The sequence below is a fragment of the Elephas maximus genome, chromosome 1, assembly GCF_024166365.1.
Source record: "Elephas maximus indicus isolate mEleMax1 chromosome 1, mEleMax1 primary haplotype, whole genome shotgun sequence".
NCBI lineage: Eukaryota > Metazoa > Chordata > Mammalia > Proboscidea > Elephantidae > Elephas > Elephas maximus.
In genome coordinates, this window is record NC_064819.1 from 72,848,595 (window position 1) to 72,869,667 (window position 21,073).

A 21,073-nucleotide genomic window follows, 5' to 3' on the forward strand; every position below is an offset into this window, starting at 1 on the left:
TGGTTGCAGCAGGGGTCTTGCTCTGAACAGGGCAGGGGGCTGCCAACCATCTCCCAAGTGCCTGTGAGCTAATTTCATCCCTGTTCCCTAGAGTGCACAGGTGGGTGGGTTCTGCAGCAGGACCATGGGCACCCATTGTTTTTGGTTGTAAGGACTGGGAGGCACCATTTATTCTTGGACCCATATCACAGGTGGCTAGGTGACATGGGTGGAGCCACCAGCCCTCAGGTCCCTGATGTGGGTAAGTGAGGACCCTGTTTAATAGGCAAAGTGTTGTCAAACATCAAAACCCCACCTCTCCACTGCACAGATGAAACAGTTGAAGTCAGATCTCAAACACAAACACTGTTGCAATCTGCCAACAAGGGCCAACAAGGACTTAGTCTCCTGAAATTGGCCCACACAGGTCCACGCAAAAGTGCAAAGTATTCAAAGTCTGCAGACCATTTGTGCCTGAACAGGAGCTGCTTCTGTCCTGAGCTCCCCAGTTACTGAAGTTGGCAGATTATCTTTTCTCCCATTTGTTAATTTATTCCTTCTCCAAGGCCTGGAGAATGGCTCAGGGTGAGGAGCAGAGCCTACCTCAGGCCCAGAGAAATTGACAGCCACTGAAGCTGGTTTGAGGGCTGGGGGCTTGGTAAAATAAACACAAGTACTTAGCTTTTGCCAAGAGCACTGTTCTCTGTTTCTGGAGGTGTGAGTAGACTGTGTTGCTTGCTGTCTCTCCTGAAGAAACTGTGTCTCAATGATACTGTCAGCCCTGCCGCACTTGTTCCAGGGGATTGTGCCTGAGGGGCTCTGGTTTCTGCCAGATCAGATCTGGCAACTCGTTGCCACTTCTGAACCGTCTCTGCCTCTCCCTGTTGCTCAGTCTGATTTCCTAACTTGGTCTTTGATGTTCAGGGCTCCTAGCTTGTCATATATATAATCGTTTCACTTGTTTTTCAGGTCTTTGTTGTAAGAGGGATCACCAGAGGTGTCTGACTACTCTTCCATCTTGGCCCTGCCCCCCCTTTCCTGTCTTTTTAATGACCTCTTGCTTTCTTCATGTATGGTGTCCTTGGTGTCATTCCACACCCGTGTGGTCTTCAGTCATTAGTGTTCAATGAGTCAGCTCTATTCTTGAGAAGGTCTCTAAATTTAGGTGAGATATACTCAAGGTCGTACTTTGGCTTTCGTGGACTTGTTCTAATTTTCTTCAGCTTCAACTTGAACTTGCAGATGAGCAACTGATGGGCCATTCCACAGTCAGCCCCTGGCCTTGTTCTGACTGATGATATTTTTTCTATCATCTCTTTCCACAGATGTAGTCAGTTTAATTCCTGTGTATTCCATCTAGCTAGGTCCACATGTATAGTCATCGTTTATGCTGTTGAAAAAAACATTCAACTATTTCAAGATGTGCCATATGACCAGAAACCAATGGTGCTGAAAGAAGAGGTCCAAGATGCACTGAAGGCATTGACAAAAAACAAGGCTGCAGGAATTGACAGAATACCAAATGAGATGTTTCAACAAATGGATGCAATGCTGGAAGTGCTCAACTGACTGGAGGAGATCCATATTTATGCCTATTCCAAAGAAAGATGAGTCAACTAAATGTGAAAATTATGGAACAATATCATTAATATCACACACAAGCAAAATTTTGCCAAAGACCATTCAGAAGAGGCTGCAGTAGTACACGGGCAGGGAACTGCCAAAAATTCAAGCTGGATTCAGAAGAGGATGTGGAACCAGGGATATCATTGCTGATGTCAGATGGATCCTGGTTGAAAGCAGAGAATACCCGAAAGATGTTTACCTGTGTTTTATTGACTATGCAAAAGCACTGGACTGTGTGGATCATAAAAATTATGTATAACATTGCAAAGAATGGGAATTCCAGAATAGTTAATTGTGCTCATGAGACTGTACATATATAAAGAGGCAGTCATTCAAACAGAACAAGGAGATACTACGTGGTTTAAAATCAGGAAAGGTGTGAGTCAGGGTTATATCCTTTCACCACACTTATTCCATCTGTATGCTGAGGAAAGAATCTGAGAAGATGGAGTATGTGAAGAAGAATGGGGCATCAGAGTTGGAGGAAGACTCATAAACAACCCGTGTTATGTGGATGACACAACCTTGCTTGCTGAAAGTGAAGAGGACTTGAAGCACTTATTGATGAAGATCAAAGACCACAACCATCAGTATGGATTACATCTCAACACAGAGAAAACAAAAATCCTCACAACTGGACCAATAAGCAACATCATGATAAAAGAAGAAAAGATTGATGTTGTCAAAGATTTCATTCCACTTGAATCCACATTCAACACCCATGGAAGCAGCAGTCAAAAATTCAAATAACACCTTGCATTGCAAATCTGCTGCAAAAGAACTCTTTAAAGTGTTAGAAAGCAAAGATGTCACGTTGAAGACAAGGTGCACCTGCCCCAAGCCATGGTGTTTTCAATCACCTCGTATGCATGCAAAAGATGGACAGTGAATAAAGAAAACCAAAGAAGAATTGGTGCTTTTGAAATGTGATGTTGGTGAAGAGTACCAAATATACTATTGACTGCCAAAAGACCAAACAAATCTGTCTTGGAAGAAGTACAACCAGAATGCTCCTTAGAAACAAGGATGGTGAGACTATGTGTCACATACTTTGGACATGTTGTCAGGAGAGATCAGTTCCTGGAGAAGGATATCATGCTTGGAAAAGTAGAGGGTCAGTGAAAAAAAGGAAGGCCCTAGATAAGATGGATTGACACAGTCGCTACAACAATGGGCTCAAGCGTAACAGTAATTGTGAGGATGGCACAGGACCAGGCAGTGTTTCAGTCTGTTGTACATAGGGTCACTATGAGTCAGAACTGACTCATAGCACCTAACAACAACAGGGCAACACACAAAAATAAGTTGGGTTTCTCTACGCCAGCAATGAGAATTCAGAAAAGGAAATTAAGAAAACAATTCCATTTACAATAGCATCTAAAAAAAAATCAATTATCTAGAAATATGCTTAACCGGGGATATGAAAATCTATACAATGAAACATAAAATATTGCTGAAAGAGATTAAAGAAAAGCTAAATCAATGAAAAGAACCCTGTGTTCATGGATTGGAAGACTTAATCTTGCTAAGATGTCAATACTACCCAAAACGATCTATACATTCAACCCATTCTAGATTGAAATTCTGCCTTCTTGATAGAAACGGGAAAAAAACAAAAAAAAACTGATCTTTAAATTTACATAGGACGAATAGCCAAAGCAATTTTGAAGAACAAAATAGGAAGACTCATGCTTCCTGATTTCAAAACAGACTATACAGCTACAGTAATCAAAACAGTCTGGTGCTGGTGTAATAATAGACACATAGACCAATGGAATAGAATTGAAAGTCCAGAAATAAACACATACATCTATAGTCAAGTGATTTTTGACAACCGTGCTAAATCCACACAATGGAGAAATAACAATCTCTTTAGTAAATGGCTCTGAGACAACTGAATATTCACATGCAGAAGAATGACGCTGAACTCATAGCTCACACCATACACAAAAATTAACTCAGAATGGACCAAAGACCTAAATGTAATAAATAAAATCATAAAATTTGTAGAAGAAAAGTTAGAGCTATGGCTTTGGGATCTAGTTTTTATTAATGGAGTCTTAGTTTCTACACCAGAAGCGCTAGCAACAAAAGACAAAATAGACATATAGGATTTAACCAAAATTAAAAGTTGTTGCTCAACAAATGACTTTAACAACAAAATGAACAATCTACAGAAACATATATAGGATAAGCGTTTAATATTCAGGATATATGAAGAACTTCTACAACTTCACAATGAACCTGCAGGTGTCTGTCCCTGCATCTTTGCACTTGCAACTGTGGGAAGTATCACAACTTCCCAGTATAGCATGCTCTGCCCCTGCTCTGAAGTCTCAGTCCAAAAGTCACAACCTCATCCCTTTAGATTCTGATGCATGTGTCACTCACCTTCATACAAACATGCACATTTCTCAAAGGGACATAAATCAAACCCTCTGAATGACCCCACTTGCAGGCAGCCTCCATCATTTGAATTGAAGTAAAGGGACAGTATACTCGACTCTTCTTTTATGACAAGTAGGTGAGAGAATGGTAGGGCATACCAGCCATTTACTCTAAAGAAATTCTGTCTCAGCTTCTTCATCTCAGCCACACTGAGCCCTTGAAGTGAGTCAACATCCCCCTTCTTCTGAGTCCTGTATTCACTTTGGAATGTGGGCAACACTTAATTGTCTTGTTGTTTACATATCATGAGTTCAGTCAAACTAGAGTCAGAAGATTTCTATTTTAACACCCAGTTGCACGCACACATACATACAAACCTGCACACACACAGTTTCTGAAGGTGTCAGTCAGAACCAAAGATTCCACTGGCAGCTGAAACTGGAATGACCTTGCTCTTGCCATTTGAATTGTTCAAGGTATAGCCCAGGTACCAAGATGTCTTCTAATCATGAGTGGAATATAGGATCTAGAATGAAAGTAGATATGCAAAAATAACTTTTTTTTTCGGGGTATAGTAACAAGAAGTCAGTATTCACGTTGGATCAGATGAACTCCCCAATTGGAAAGGAGTCAACTCATCGGCATTGTTTATCAAGTAATTGAGACCCTAATTCCCACTTTATACACATTGTCTGTGAGTACTCTGCAATGTCATATCAACAGAACCAAGATGTTGCACCTCAACTACTCTGTCCCTTCTCTAAACTACTATCCTAAAATGTCATTTTTGGTCATAACTGAATGTTTACTATGTGCCAACCCTTTGCTTAAATACTTTCCCCGTATTATTTGATTTTAGTATCAGAACAACGTTATGAGTCAGCTCTATATAGTTACTCCCATTTAGCACATAAAGAAATTGAGAGATTAACATGTCCAAGATCACACTGTTACTCAATGAAGGACCGCTATTTGAACCTCAGTCGTCTGAAGTAAACCTCATACCTTTAATCACTACGCCACTCAGCTTTATTAAAAAGGTCTATCAGTAGGAAGAATATGGAGTCCCAGGCCTTGCTTTCTCACCTAGAATATACTTTCCTCTTGTGTCAGGGGCAGTCCTGGGATCCTTCATCTTCTTCATGGTTGATGTTCTCCTCTGCCGGATCATAAAAAAAATCATAAGATGGTCTTAAATCTTCTACATCTTTGGTGAGTCGCACTTTTCAAATCTCAGAGTTTATTTGAAGACAGAGAGTGCTGAGTGTGATTATTTTTATGAAAGTTAGCCATGGTTAACCAAATCCTAATATATATGAATGTTTACATAGCAAAGTTAATAGTATTCAAAGTTAATTATATGGTGATTCTTGCTGTCTTCCAAAATGACATTACTGATTTAGTAGCCTGAGTGTGTAGCTAGAATAAGCCTTATGTTCTTAAGGGCATTATAAAATTGTCATGGATTGAATTGTGTCCCCCAGAAATATGTGTCAACTTGGCTAGGCCATGATTCTCAGTATTGTGTGCTTGTCCACCATTTTGTAACCTAATGTGATTTTCGTATGCGGTGCAAATCCTACCTCTGTAATATTAATGAGGCAGGATTAGAGGCAGTTATGTTAATGAGGCAGGACTCAATCTACAATATTAGGTTGTGTTTTAAGCCAATCCCTTTTCAGATATAAAAAACAGAAAGTGAGCAGAAAGACAAAGGGACCTCATACCACCAAGAAACAAGAACCAGGAGAATAGCAGGTCTTTTTGGCCCAGAGTCCCTGAGCTGAGAAGCCCTTCAGCTGGGGAAGATTGATGATAAAGACCTTCCCCTAGTGCCAACAGACAAAGAAAGCCTTCCCCTGGAGCTGGCACCTTGGATTCGGACTCGTAGCCCCCTAAACTGTGAGAGAATAGATTTCTCTTTGTTAAAGCCACCCACTTGTGGTATTTCTGTTATAGTAGCACTAGATAACTAAGACAAACATTATTTCTTGCTTCTCAGTTGAACCCAATGAGCTCTGGTGGTACAAGTAAGCATTCTGTTGCTAACCTAAAGGTTACTGGTTCAAACTCACTCAGAGGTTCCACAGGAGAAAGACCTGGCAATATGCTCCCATAAATATTACACCCTAGAATACCCTATGGGACAGTTCTACTTTGTCATATCGAGTCAATATGAGTGGGGACAGACTCCAAGGCAACTAACAACAACAACAAATTGAACCCATAAGTATACAGAGGAATTTATTTCCTAAGGTGTGGAAAATGTTATCTCGGAGGCATTATACCTGAAATCATGCTCATTCATGCAATACCTTCTTTTAAATTTCTCCAATTATTACTATTACCAGAGTATTGTAGAAAAGTGGCCTAATTGGAGGTAAAAACTGATTATAGATCATGGAGTGTAAATCAGTAGAAGCTGCAGGATATGGCAACTGAGAACTCTTTTTTGTTTTTAGTAGTTTTTATTGTGCTTTAAGTGAATGTTTACAAATCAAGTCAGTCTGTCACATATAAACTTATATACACCTTACTACATACTCCCATTTACTCTCCCCCTAATGAGTCAGCTAGCTTCCTCCTTCCAGTCTCTTCTTTTGTGACCGTTTTGTCAGTTTTTAGCCCTCTCTACCCTCCCATTTCCCCTCCAGACAGGAGATGCCAACACAGTCTCAAGTGTCCACCTGAGACAAGTAGCTCACTCTTCGTCAGCATATCTCTCCAGCCCATTGTCCAGTCCCTTCCATGTCTGATGAGTTGTCTTCGGGAATGGTTCCTGTCCTGGGCCAAAAGAAGGTTTGGGGACCATGACTACAGGGATTCCTCTAGTCTCAGTCAGACCATTAAGTCTGGTCTTTTTACGAGAATTTGGGGTCTGCATCCCACTGTTCTCCTGCTCCCTCAGGGGTTCTCTGTTGTGCTCTCTGTAAGAGAGTCATCAGTTGTGGCCGGGCACCATCTAGTTCTTCTGGTCTCAGGATGATGTAAGTCTCTAGTTCATGTAGCCCTTTCTGTCTCTTGGGCTCATAATTACCCTGTGTCCTTGGTGTTCTTCATTCTCCTTTGATCCAAGTGGGTTGAGACCAATTGATGCATCTTAGATGGCTGCTTGCTAGTGTTTAAGACCCCAGATGCCACTCTTCAAAATGGGATGCAGAATGTTTTCTTAATAGATTTTATTATGCCAGTTGACTTAGATGTCCCCTGAAACCATGGTCCCCAGACCCCTGCCCCTGCTACACTGGCCTTCGAAGCATTCAGTTTATTCAGGAAACTTCTTTGCTTTTGATTTAGTCCAATGGTGCCAACCTCCCCTGTACTGTGTGCTGTCTTTCCCTTCACCTAAAGTAGTTCTTATCTACTATCTAATTAGCGAATGCCCCTGTCCCACCGTCCCTCCCTCCCCTCTCTCATAACCATGAAAGAATGTTTTCTTCTCAGTTTAAACTATTTCTCCAGTTCTTATAATAGTGGTCTTATTCAATATTTGTCCTTTTGCAACCGACGAATTTCACTCAGCATAATGCCTTCCAGGTTTCTCTGTTATGAAATGTTGCACAGATTTGTCATTGTTCTTTATCGATGCATAGTATTCCATTGTGTGAATATACCATAATTTATTTATCCATTCATCTGTTGATGGGCACCTTGGTTGCTTCCATCTTTTTGCTATGGTAAACAGAGCTGCAATAAACATGGGTGTACATATATCTGTTCGTGTAAAGGCTCTTATTTCTCTAGGATATATTCCAAGGAGTGGAATTTCTGGATCATGTGGTAGTTCTATTTCTAGCTTTTAAAGGAAGCACCAAATCGATTTCCAAAGTGGTTGTACCATTTTACATTCCCACCAGCAGTGTAGAAGTGTTCCAATCTCTCCAACATTTATTATTTTGTGTGTTTTGGGTTAATGCCAGCCTTGTTGGAGTGAGATGAAATCTCATTGTAGTTTTGATCTGCATTTCTCTAATGACTAATGATCGTGAACATTTCCTCATATATCTGTTAGCTACTTGAATGTCTTCTTTAGTGAAGTGTCTGTTCATATCTTTTGCCCATTTTTTAATTGGGTTATTTGTCTTTTTGCAGTTGAGTTTTTGCAGTATCATGTAGATTTTACAGATCACAAATGTTATAGCTAAAAACTTTTTCCCGGTCTGTAGGTAGTCTTTTTACTCTTTTGGTGAAGTCTTTGGGGAGCATAGGTGTTTGATTTTTAGGAGCTCCCAGTTATCTAGTTTTTCTTCTACATTCTTTATAATGTTTTGTATACTGTTTATGCCACGTATTAGGGCTCCTAACGTTGTCCCTATTTTTTCTTCCATGATCTTTATCGTTTTAGATTTTATATTTAGGTCTTTGATCCATTTTGAGTTCGTTTTTGTGCATGGAGTGAGGTATGGGTCTTGTTTCATTTTTTTGCAGATGGATATCCAATTATGCCAGCACCATTTGTTAAAAAGAATGCCTTTTCCCCATTTCACTGTTTTGGGGCCTTTGTCAAATATCAACTGCTCATATGTGGATGCATTTATGTCTGGATTCCCAATTCTGTTCCATTGCTCTCTGTATCTGTTGTTGTACCAGTACCAGGCTGTTTTGACTACTGTGGCAATATAACAGGTTCTAAAATCAGGTAAAGTAAGGCCTCCCACTTTGTTCTTCTTTTTCAGTAATGCCTTATTTATCTGGGGCCTCTTTCCCTTCCATATGAAATCAGTGATTTGTCTCTCCATCTCATTAAAGAATGTCCTTGGGATTTTGATAGGAATTGCATTGAACGTATAAATTGCTTTGGGTAGAATAGACATTTTAATGATGTTAAGTCTTCCTAACCACGAGCAAGGTATGTTCTTCCACTTATGTAAGTCTCTTTCGGTTTCTTGCAGAAGTGTACTGTAGTTTTCTTTGTATAAGTCTTTTACATCTCTGGTAAGATTTATTCCTAAGTATTTTATCTTCTTGGGGGCTACTGTAAACGGCATTGATTTGGTGATTTCCTCTTCGATGTTCTTTTTGTTGGTGTACAGGAATCCAACTGATTTTTGTATGTTTATCTTGTATCCCGATACACTGCTGAACTCTTCTATTAGTTTCAGTAGTTTTCTGGAGGATTCCTTAGGGTTTTCTGTGTATAAGATCATGTCATCTGCAAACAGAGATACTTTTACTTCTTCCTCGCCAATCTGGATGCCCTTATTTCTTTATCTAGCCTAATTGCTCTGGTTTTTTTTTTTTTTTTTGCTCTGGTTAGGACTTCCAGCACAATGTTGAATAAGAGTGGTGATAAAGGGCATCCTTGTCTGGTTCCTGATCTCAATAGGAATGTTTTCAGACTCTCTCCATTTAGGGTGATGTTGGCTGTTGGCTTTGTATAAATGCCCTTTATTATGCTGAGAAATTTTCCTTCTATTCCTATTTTGCTGAGAGTTTTTATCATGAATGAGTGTTGAACTTTGTCAAATGCCTTTTCTGCATCAATTGATAAAATCATGTGATTCTTGTCTTTTGTTTTATTTATGTGGTGGATTACATTAATTGTTTTTCTAATGTTGAACCATCCCTGCATAAAAAAAAATACCTGGTATGAATCCCACTTGGTCATGGTGAATTATTTTTTTGATATGTTGTTGAATTCTATTGGCTAGAATTTTGGTGAGGATTTTTGCATCTACAGTCATGAGGGATATAGGTCTGTAATTTTCTTTTCTTGTGGTGTCTTTACCTGGTTTTGGTATCAGGGATATGGTGGCTTCATAGAATGAGTTTGGTAGTATTCCGTCCTTGTCTATTCTCTGAAATACCTTTAGTAGTAGTGGTGTTAACTCTTCTCTGAAAGTTTGGTAGAACTCTGCAGAGAAGCTGTCTGAACCAGGGCTTTTTTTGTTGTTGGGAGTTTTTTGATTACCTTTTCAATCTCTTCTTTTGTTGTGGGTCTATTTAGTTGTTCTTAGTTTAGGTAGGTAATGTGTTTCTAGGACTTCATCCATTTCTTCTAGGTTTTCAAATTTGTTAGAGTGCAATTTTTCATAGTAATCTGCTATGATTCTTTTAATTTCAGTTGGGTCTGTTGTAATATCGCCCATCTCATTTCTTATTCAGGTTATTTGCTACCTCTCTTGTTTTTCTTTTGTCAGTTTGGCCAGTGGTTTATCAATTTTGTTGAGTATTTCAAAAAAACAGCTTTTGGTCTTGTTAATTCTTTCAGTTGTTTTTCTGTTTTCTATTTCATTTAGTTCAGCTCTAATTTTTATTATTTGTTTTCTTCTGGTGCCTGTGGGTTTCTTTTGTTGCTCTCTTTCTATTTGTTCAAGTTGTAGGGATAATTCTTTGATTTGGGCCCTTTCTTCTTTTTGGATGTGTGCATTTATTGATATAAATTGGCCTCTGAGCACTGCTTTTGCTGGGTCCCAAAGGTTCGGATAGGAAGTGTTTTCATTCTCATTGGATTCTCTGATTTCTTTATTCCATCCTTAATGTCTTCTATAATCCAGTCATTTTTGAGCAGGGTATTGTTCAGTTTCCAAGTGTTTGATTTCTTTTCCTTGCTTTTCCTGTTATTGATTTCCACTTTTACGGCCTTATGGTCAGAGAAGATGCTTTGTAAGATTTCGATGTTTTGGATTCTGCTAAGGCTTGATTTATGACCCAATATGTGATCTATTCTAGAGAATGTTCCATAGGCACTAGAAAAGAAAGTATACTTGGTTGCTGTGGGGTGGAGTGTTCTGTATATGTCTACTAGGTCAAGTTGGTTGATTGTGGCATTTAGATCTTCTGTGTCTTTATTCAGCTTCTTTCTGGATGTCCTGTCCTCCGAAAGTGGTGTGTTGAAGTCTCCTACTATCATTGTGGAGCTGTCTATCTCACTTTTCAATGCTGATAGAGTTTGTTTTATGTATCTTGCAGCCCTGTCATTGGGCGCATAAATATTTAACATGGTTATAACTTCTTGGTGTATTGTTCCTTTAATCATTATGTAGTGTCCTTCCTTATCCTTTCTGATGGTTTTAACTTTAAAGTCTATTTTGTCAGAAATTAATATTGCCACTCCTGCTCTTTTTTGATTGTTGTTTGCTTGATATCTTTTTTTCTATCCTTTGAGTTTTAGTTTGTTTGTGTCTCTAAGTCTAAGGTGTGTCACTTGCAGGAAGCATATAGATGGACCTTGTTTTTTAATCCATTCTGCCACTCTCTGTCTCTTTATTGGTGCATTTAGTCCACTGACATTCAGTGTAATTATGGATAGGTGTGAATTTAGTGCTATCATTTTGATGTTTTTCTTTGTGTGTCGACAGTTTCTTTTTCCCACTTGATTTTATGTGCTGGTAGATTTTCTTTATATATTGTCCTTTCCTCATATTTGTTGTTGTTGATTTTGTTTCTGCTAAGTCTGTATTTTTCGCTTGTATTTTATTTTGATGAGTAGGATAGTTTGTCTCCTTTGTGATTACCTTATTATTTACCCCTATATTTCTAAATTTAAAACTAACTTTTATTTCTTTGTATCACCATATCTTCCTCTTCATATGGAAGGTGTATGATTACATTTCTTAGTCCTTCTTTACTATTTTAATGTTGTCTTCTTTTGTATAATAACATTGCCATTACCCTGTGTTGTGCTTTTTTTTTTTTTTTTTAATCTTGCTTTGTTTTTTTGGATTTCCCTGTCTGGGTTGACTTTTGGTTGCTCTGCCCAGTGTTCTAGTCTTGGGATGGTACCTGATATTATTGGTTTTCTAACCAAAGAACTCCCTTTAGTATTTCTTGTAGTTTTGGTTTGGTTTTTATGAATTCCGTCAACTTGAGTTTATCTGAAAATGTCTTAATTTCACCTTCATATTTAAGAGACAGTTTTGCTGGGTATATGATTCTTGGCAGGCAATTTCTTTCCTTCATTTTTTTAAATATGTCATCCCATTGCCTTCTTGCCTGCATGGTTTCTGCCGAGTAGTCCGAGCTTATTCTTATTGGCTCTCCTTTGTAGGTGACTTTTTGTTTATCCCTCGCTGTTCTTATAATTGTCTCTTTATCTTTGGTTTTGGCAAGCTTGGTGACTTTCTTTTCAGATCTACCTTATGTGGAGTTCGATGAGCATCTTGGATAGATATCTTCTCATCTTTCACAATATCAGGGAAGTTTTCTGCCAACAAATCTTCAACAATTTTCTCTGTATTTTCTGTTATCCCTCCCTGTTCTGGTACTCCAATTACTCATAGGTTATTTCTCTTGATAGAGTCCCACATGATTCTTAAGGTTTCTTCATTTTTTTTTAATTCTTTTATCTGATTTTTCTTCAAATATATTAGTGCCAAGTGATTTATCTTCGAGTTCAGAAATTCTAGCTTCTCCTTGCTCAATTCTGCTCCTCTGACTTTCTATTGAGTTATCTAATTCTGTAATTTTATTGTTAATCTTCTGAATTTGTGATTGCTGTCTGTCTATGGATTTTTCCAGCTTATTAAACTTTTCATTGTGTTCCTGAATAATCTTTCTAATTTCTTCAGTTGTTTTATCTGTGTGTTCCTTGGCTTGTTCTGCATATTGCCTAATTTCCTTCCTGATGTCTTGAAGGGTTCTGTATATTAAACTTTCGTGTTCTGCATCTGGTAATTCCAGGAATGCACTTTCATCTAGAAGATCCCTGGATTCTGTGTTTTGAGAGCCTGTTGAGGTGATCATGGTTTGTTTCTTTATGTGACTTGATATTAACTGTTGTCTCTGAGCCATCTATAAGTTATTGTATTAGTTTATGCTTACTTAATGTGTCATAGCTACTTGCTTTGGTTTATTTTGGTATGCCCCTATGGGTTGCTTGAGTGAGCTAGCTTGATTATTTTCTCCTTTGGAGCTTTGGTGTCTTGTCCCTAGCTGGCTAGATGTGTTATCAGGTATATCAGTCTAGGAGTCCATTCAGTTTTCCTGTATGAATTCAGCTCAGGTTTCCAGGTAGCTGATATCAAGTGTGTGGTACAGGCTCTGTCCTACAGTCTTAGAGGGGCAGGGGTGATTTGCATATATACTGGTACCTGATTGCAGCATGGGGTCACACTCTGAACAAGGCAGGGGGCTGAGAATCGACCCCTAAGTGTCTCTGAGGAAAACACATCTCTGGTCTCTAAAGCATGCTGGTGGATGGGTTCTGCAGAGGGACCATGGGCACCCAAAGTTTTTGGTTGTAAGGACTTCGGGGTACCAGTTATCTTTGGACCCCCGTTGCAGGTGGCTGGGTGACCTGAGTGGAGCTACCAGTCCTTAGGTCCCTGTTGTGGGTAGGTGAGGACCTTGTTTAATAGGCAAAGCAATGTCAAATGTCAAACACCCATCTTTCCACCGCACAGTTGAAATGGTTGGAGTTTGCCAGCAAGGGCTTATTCTCCCAAAATAGGCCCACACAGGTCCATGCAGAAGGGAAAGGTGCTCAAGGTCCACGGACAGTTTATGCCTGGACAGGAGCCACTTCTGTCCTGAGCTCCCCTGGTTAATGGAGCTAGCAAACTATCTTCCCCCCCAGTTGCAAATTTTTTCATTCCCCAAGGCAGGGAGGATGGCTCTATGTGCTCACCAGGGTCTATCTCAGGCCCAGGGATTCAGCCGCTGAAGCCGGCTTGGGGGTGGGGGGGTGCGGTAAAATATAGGCAAGCACTTAGCTTTTGCGGAGAGCTCGCCATTCTCAGGTTCCAGAGGCGCGAGTGGGCTGTGTGGCTGGCTGCTTCTCCCTGAGAAAACTGCCGCCCAACACTAATACCAGCCTGCCACTGCTGCCGCCACTCCAGGAATGGTGCCTGAGGGCTCCCTGCGATTCAGGTCCGGTAACTCCTCTCCATTTCTGAACGGCCTTTTCCTCCCCCTGCCCCTCATTTCGTTGTCTAAGCTTGCCTTTGATGCCCAGGGCTCCCAGCTTGTCACAAATATAATGCTTTCACTTGTTTTTTCAGGTCTTTGTTGTAAAGAGGGCTCGACGGAAGCGTCTGTCTGTTCCGCCATCTTGGCTCCGCCTCCCTAAAGATGAAATTTTAAGATCAGCCTTATTTCACTCAATCCTGATAATGTTGAGTTCCTCATCACTAAAATAATGTGTGTATTTTTTTAAAATTCTTTGCTGAGTATTAACTTGAGTTTATGTCGAGAAGTTGTCTGGGTAATCAGTTGCACATAATAATGAGCTGTTAACCCTAGATGTTTTGAGAAATGTAAGAGAGAGTAATGGGAAGATTTAATGACGAAAGGAACTTTGTGAAAGCATGACTAGAAGGAGGAGTACTGACTAGTGCCATCAAGTCAATTCCAACTCATAGCAACCCTATATGGTAGAGTAGAACTGCTTCATAAGAGTTTTCTAGGCTGTAATCTTTATGGCAGTAGATTGTCAAGTCTTTCCCCCATGAAGCCACTGAGTTGGTTCAAACCACCAACCTTTTGGTTAGCAGCTGAGCGCTTAACCATTGTGCCACTAGGGCTCCTTGTACATGTACGTATACACCAAAAAGAACCAAATCCCTTGCAGTTGAGTCAATTCCAACTCATAGTGACCCTATTGACAGAGTAGAACTGCCACATATGGTTTCTGAGGGGTGCCTGGTGGATTCAAACTGCTGACCTTTTGGTTAGCAGCTGTAGCTCTTAGCCAGTATGCCACCAGGGTTTCCCGTGTATGTATAGCTCTCTGAAACTTCACAAAATAAAACATATGCTCTGATCACCTTAGATGATCCTTTCCATTCTATCTAGATGTGTGTCACAAAAATGGTAAAGAGTGCATCAGGATACTATGGTCTGTTAGTGGCAATTCATAAAGTTATCAAATCACTGTTACACTCTCATTTTGAAAAATAAGTGCTAAAGACCAACAGAGAGCTGACCTCTTAGTGGTCAGAGTCTGCAGAGAAAGCAGGGTCATGACACAAGCAGGCTGGAAGTACTGAGATCAGAAAACCCCAGGAAAGAGTGTACATGGATCTTCTCAAAGAAGGAGGATGAGGGCCTGAAGCAAGCAATGAAACCACAGAATCCACAAGCAAGCAATGAAGCCACAGAATCAGGGAACAGAAGTGCCAGAGAAGCAGAAAGTTAGGGTTGAGAGATATACATCCTGAGGATGACTTTGGAACAATTTGCCTCTGATGTGAGGTCTACAGGGCAATGAGAGTCCAGGCCTCTTGTTTTCTCAGCATAGGAAGCTCTACCATCTGGTTCCACCTTGTCTTTCCATTATACCCCACCCTCAGAGGCCAAGACTGAAGACAGGAGAGTGGAGTATGAACGGTAGGCAAGGTTGAACCAGATGGTAAAGCTTCCCATGCTAAGAAGATAAGAGGCCTGGATTCCCTTTGCTTTCCTGGTACTTCTGCATTGAGTCACACAAAGTTGATGGCCTTGGTTTAGTCATCCGTGAGATGAACATTTTGGACAAGTTGATAGCTAAATTCTTTCCATTGTTTGGATTCTACACAAAAACAGATGATTTCCTTTTTTTGAGACTAAAATTCAACTTGCCTTTTCTTCAATAGGATTTTAATTTAGAGATTGAATTGCTAATCTATTATAGCGTTCAAATTTTTTTTTTTAATTTATTGTGGCTTTAGGTGAAAGTTTACAGCACAAATTAGTTTTTCATTCAAAAATTTGTACACAACTTGTTTTGCGACATTGGTTGCAGCCCCTGCATTGTGTCAGCAGTCTCCCTATTTCCCTTTCCACCCTGGGTTCCTAGTGTCCTTTCATCCAGTTTTCCTGTCCCTTCTTGCCTTCTCCTCTTTGCTTTTGGGCAGGTGTTGCCCATTTGGTGTCATATATTTGATTGAACTAAGAAGCCCATAACTCATGTGTGTTATTGTTTGTTTTATAACCCAGTCTCAACTTTGGCTGAAGGAACTTCAGGAGTGGCTTCAGTCCTGAGTTAGCAGGGTGTGCAAGGGCCATAGACTTGGGGGTTCCTCTAGTATCTGTCAGAGCAGTAAGTCTGGTCTTTGCTTGTTTGCTTTTTGTGAATTTGCATTTTGTTCTACAATTTTCTCCCATTCTTTCTGAGACCCTCTGTTGTTATCCCTGTCAGAGAGGCCTGTGGTGGTAGCTGGGCAGTATCTAGTTCTTCTGGGCTCTGGCTGGTGGAGGCTATGATTCATGTGATCTATTAGTCATTTAGACTAATATTTTCCTTATGTCTTTGGTTTTCTTCATTCTCCTTTGCTTTGGGATGGGACCAACAGATGTATCTTAGATGGCCATTAACAAGGTTTTAAGATCCCAGGTGCTACTCACCAAAGTAGTATGTAGAACATTTTCTTTATGAACTCTTAGTTTTCTAGTGCTGCTATAACAGAAATACCACAAATGGATGGCCTTAACAAAGAGGCATTTATTCTCTCACAGTTTAGGAGCCTAGAAGTTCAAATTCAGGGTACCAGCTCTAAGGGAAGCCTTTGTCTCTCTGTTGGTTCTGGGGGGAGGTCCTTGTCATCAATCTTCCCCTGGTCTAGGAGCTTCTCAGCTCAGGAACCCAGGGTTCCAAGTATGTGCTCTGCTCCCAGCACTGCTTTCTTGGTGGTATGATGTCCACCAGTCTCTCTGCTCACTTCTCTCTCTTATATCTCAAAAGAGATTGACTCAAGATACAACCTATCTTATAGATCGAGTCTTGTCTCATTAGCATAATTGCCTCTAATTGTGCCTCACTGACATCATAGAGGTAGGATTTACAACACATAGCAAAATCACGTCAGATGACAAGATGGTGGATAATCACATAATACTGGGAATCATGGCCTAGCCAAGTTGACACTTTTTGGGGGGATACAATTCAATCCATAGCAACTCTGTTATGCCAGTTGACCTAGATGTCCCCCAAGACCATGGTCCCCAGCCCTCAGCCCCACTAACTCGGTCCCTCAAGGAGTTTGGATGTATCTAGGAAGCTTCTACGACTTTGCCTTGGTCAAGCTGTGTGTCTTTCCTTTACCTTCACCAAAGTTAACACTTGTCTATCTAGTTAGTGATTCCCCTCCTCAACCCTTCCCTCCCTAGTAACCATCAAAGATTGTTTCTTTCTGTGTGTAAACCTTTTCTTGAGTTTTTATAATAGTGGTCTCATACAATATTTGCCCTTTTGTGATTGACTTATTTCACTCAACATAATGCCCTCTGGATTCGTCCATGTTGTGAGATGTTTTGTTGATTCGTCATTGTTCTTTATTTTTGCATAGCATTCCATTGTGTGGGTTGTTGTTGTTAGGTGCCGTAGAGTCAGTTCCAACTCGTAGCGACCCCATGCACAACAGAGTGAAACACTGCCCGGTCCTGCGCCATCTTTACAATCGTTATTATGCTTCATCCCATTGTTGCAGCCACTGTGTCAATCCACCTCATTGAGGGTCTTCCTCTTTTCCACTGACCCTGTACTTTACCAAGCATTACGTCCTTCTCCAGGGACAGATCCCTCCTGACAACATGTCCAAAGTATGTAAGATGCAGTCTCTCCATCCTTGCTTCTAAGGAACATTCTGATTGTACTTCTTCCAAGACAGATTTGTTCATTCTTTTGGCAGCCGGTGGTATATTCCATATTCTTCGCAAACACCACAATTCAAAGACGTCATTTTTCCTTCGGTCTTCCTTATTCATTGTCCAGCTTCCACATACATATGATACGATTGAAATTACCATGGCTTGGATCAGACACACCTTAGTCTTCAAGGTGATATCTTTGCTTTTCTACACTTTAAAGAGGTCCTTTGCAGCAGATTTGCCCAATGCAACATGTCTTTTGATTTCTTGACTGCTGCTTCCATGGGTGTTGATTGTGAATCCAAGTAAAGTTAAATCATTTTGTGTATGTACCATAATTTGTTTATCCACTCATCTGTTGATGGAATTTAGGTTATTTCCATCTTTTGCTGTTGTGAATAACGCTGCAATGAACACAGGTGTGTATATATCTTTTCTTGTGATGGCTCTTATTTCTCTAGGCTATATGCCTAGGAGTAGGATTGCTGGATTGTATGGTATTTATATTTCTAGCATTTTAAGGAAGTGCCATATCATTTTCCATAGTGGTTGTACCATTTTACATTCCCAGCAACAGTGCATGAGAGTTCCAATCTCTCTACAACCTCTCCAATGTTGCTGTTTTGTTTTTTTTTTAATTAGTGCCAGTAATGTCAGGGTAAGATTGTCTTATTGTAGTTTTGATTTGCATTTCTCTAATGGCTAATGGAATCCTTGGTGGTGTAGTGACTAAGAGCTACAGCTGCTAACCAAAAGGTCGGCAGTTCAAATCCACCAGGTGCTCTTTGGAAACACTATGGGGCAGTTCTACTCTGTCCTATGGGGTTGCTTGGGTCGGAATTGACTCAAAGGCAGCGGGTTTATTTTCAGATTTTTTTGAAATGGGGAGGAAGAGCCTTTCTGAACCAGGAGGGACAAGACCTGGGTGAGAGTTAATAACTTGTACTTTCCTCCTCCGGGATTCAGAGTTGGGTTGGTGAAATGTTTTCTTGTTTTTGGCTGCTATTAACATATTGGGAGTGGTCTTTCTCTTCTTTGGGCAAGCAGCCATCCATGACTAGGCTAAAGAGCAGACATTGAACCACTTCTGAGCAAACCGAGTAATGCATTAGGTCCAGACAATTGCTTGTTGTTTTCCCTCATGAATGTTCCCTTTTCATGACAACTTGACTGATTAGACATTTAATTTGAATTGACTTTGTTTCTGGTCCCTTTTCAGAGAGCTTGGCTGTTGTAATACTAGAGAGTCAGTCTGCAGATTTTACAGGGAAATAAAAGGTTAGTTATTAAACAATGAGCTCCTGAAGGCATAGCTGTGTCTGAATTTCTACATCTTTTCAACTCTTTCCACTGGTATCCTGGTAAAAGCTTCAGGAGCTAGAGGGAATTTCTCACCAAAGAAAGAAAGGAAGCCAGAACTGCAAGGATGAAAACTGAGCATTAGAAGGAAACTTTTATCTAAAGGAAATCCTGGTGGCATAGTGGTTAAGAGCTATGGCTGCTAACCAAAACGTCAGCAGTGCTCCTTGGAAACCCTATGGGGCAGTTCTACTCTGTCCTATAGGGTCGCTATGAGTTGAAATCAACTCAACGGCAATGGGTTTATCTTAAAAATCTGAAAAAAAGAGAAACTATCAGGTACACAATCTGAAGGCCTGGCAGGGAGACCAAAGGGGACAAATTTTCCCAAATATTGAGTGGAGATGGATGCCACTGAGGCTGAGCAAGGGCAGGAAGCCAGGTTGAAACATGCCAAGTAAGAAAGGACATTAAAGATAGAATCCATGGTAACAAGAAGAATAAATGTCCTATAACTAATGTGAGTTGAGCCTGGTAGACTTCAGCTATATCTGACAACTTGCTATCTATGGTTCTTAGCTTTTGAATCAGAGATGACTGCATAATTAATACCTGTAAGGATTGGGCACTTCTTGTAGTCTGTCTTTTCACAGCTGCCTTCTCAATGGCTATATTGACCTCTACCCAACATCTGGTTTGTAGAGCTGTTCATATCTCTTGCACCTTAGTAAAAGAACACAGCTGTGTTTCTCTCCTATCCTCTCAAACTTTTGTTCATGCTGTCATGTCCATCTTGAATGTTCTTCCTCTGCTTCTCTGACTTTGGAATCCTACTCACGATTCAGTGTACCTCATTCAGACTTCCCCTCATTTGCCTACCAAGTCTTTATAAATTGCATCCAAGATCTATGTTGGCTTAACCTCACAGCAAATGTTGAGAGATTGTGTATGGTGTGTTTGCTTTCACTGAGCTCCTGTATGGGCAGCATGGGGAACAAGAAGGGAGCAGAAGCATTCAAGCATTAAACTGAACACTAATAAACACATACTGAGAGGCAAGGCAGAGTCCAAAGTCAAATATATCCTCAGGGAGATCAACACCTTGGTAGGTCAGATGAGTTTAATCAAAGTATCACAGAAATGATTGCTAAATGACAACTGTGGAAAATGAAATGGCTCGTGGTACACCAGGTTATGTGAGTGAATGATAATGGCATATACACTGGTCTAAGAGAGGAGGGAGAGCTACCATTACACAGTTTCAGTTGAGCTGGGATCTAAAGGGCAATAGTTAACAGTAGTCAGATGAGGAGAAAATTCTGGGAGGAGGGAACAGCACAAGTAAATGTTTGGTGGCAGGAAAGAGCAAACAAGTGTGGCCAGAGTACAAACAGTGAGGGTAGCATCGTTTTTGAGGAGGGCATAGAAGTATTAAGCAGCAAGAACATGTAGCACACTGTAAGGCCAGTGAGTACATCTGTATTTTCTTGAAAAAAATGGGTAGTGTTTTAGTGGGAAGGTGTGTAATCAGGGATCTAGTTTTCAAAGTTTATGGCTGTGTGAAAGGAGTATATATGAATAGGAGTTAACTGTGTAGTCCAGGAGAGAGCGATGGTCCCGCCGTGAGAAAGTAGAGGTAACTACAGATGGATAGATCATTCGATTTAGGAGATAAACCTAAAAAGACTGATACTATTTTTTAGTGAGTAGGAGATGTCCAGGGCTGTATCACAATATTATGGCTCCATTCTCTATGCTACAGCTCAGTGCGTATCCTCTCCAAAACCAAAACCAAACCCATTGCATTGAGTCAATTCCTACTCATAGTGGCCTTATAGGACAGAGTAGAACTGTCCCATAGGGTTTCTAAGGAGCAACTAATGGATTCAAACTGCCAGCCTTTTGGTTAGCAGCCGTAGCTCTTAACCACTGTTTGCCACCAGAGCTCCAAGTAACCTCTCAGCAGGATTCAAATGAGTCATTGGCTATTTGTGAAGAAATGACAGACATACATTTAAATACTATAATAAGAGCAGGTCATGACTAAGGAAATAAATTATGTGTAAACTTCATTCATTCACTCATAAAGTCATTCTAAAAGCATTCAGTGAACACCACCTATATATGAAGCACTATTATGAGGCACAGGAAAAAGAAAAATCCCTGCCCTCAGGGAGCTTATACTCTAGTGGCAGAAGCTGATGATTACCAAAGAAAGTGTTCAGAGAGGTAATCTAAGCAAGTCTCTTACAGAAGTTGGAATTTGAATGGTGAC

At 40.3% G+C, this 21,073-nt stretch overlaps 1 protein-coding gene and 1 pseudogene across 8 annotated transcripts in view; both read left to right on the top strand.

Moving 5' to 3' along the window:
- LOC126060507 (probable small intestine urate exporter) overlaps positions 1 to 18,590 on the top strand; it is a 59,105-nt pseudogene extending 40,515 nt beyond the window's left edge.
- LOC126076584 (probable small intestine urate exporter) overlaps positions 1 to 21,073 on the top strand; it is a 118,431-nt gene that overhangs the window by 68,509 nt on the left and 28,849 nt on the right. For 5 of the 8 annotated variants that reach the window (XM_049885229.1, XM_049885228.1, XM_049885227.1 and 2 more), the window contains exon 2: positions 5,107 to 5,205. The exons of 2 other annotated variants lie outside the window; for them this stretch is intronic. The gene's annotated coding sequence lies outside the window, so the exon portion shown is untranslated. Of the gene's footprint in view, positions 1 to 5,106; positions 5,206 to 5,361; positions 5,896 to 13,934; positions 14,074 to 21,073 lie in introns of those variants that run through there. One more of the 8 variants, XM_049885232.1, reaches the window with a different exon arrangement.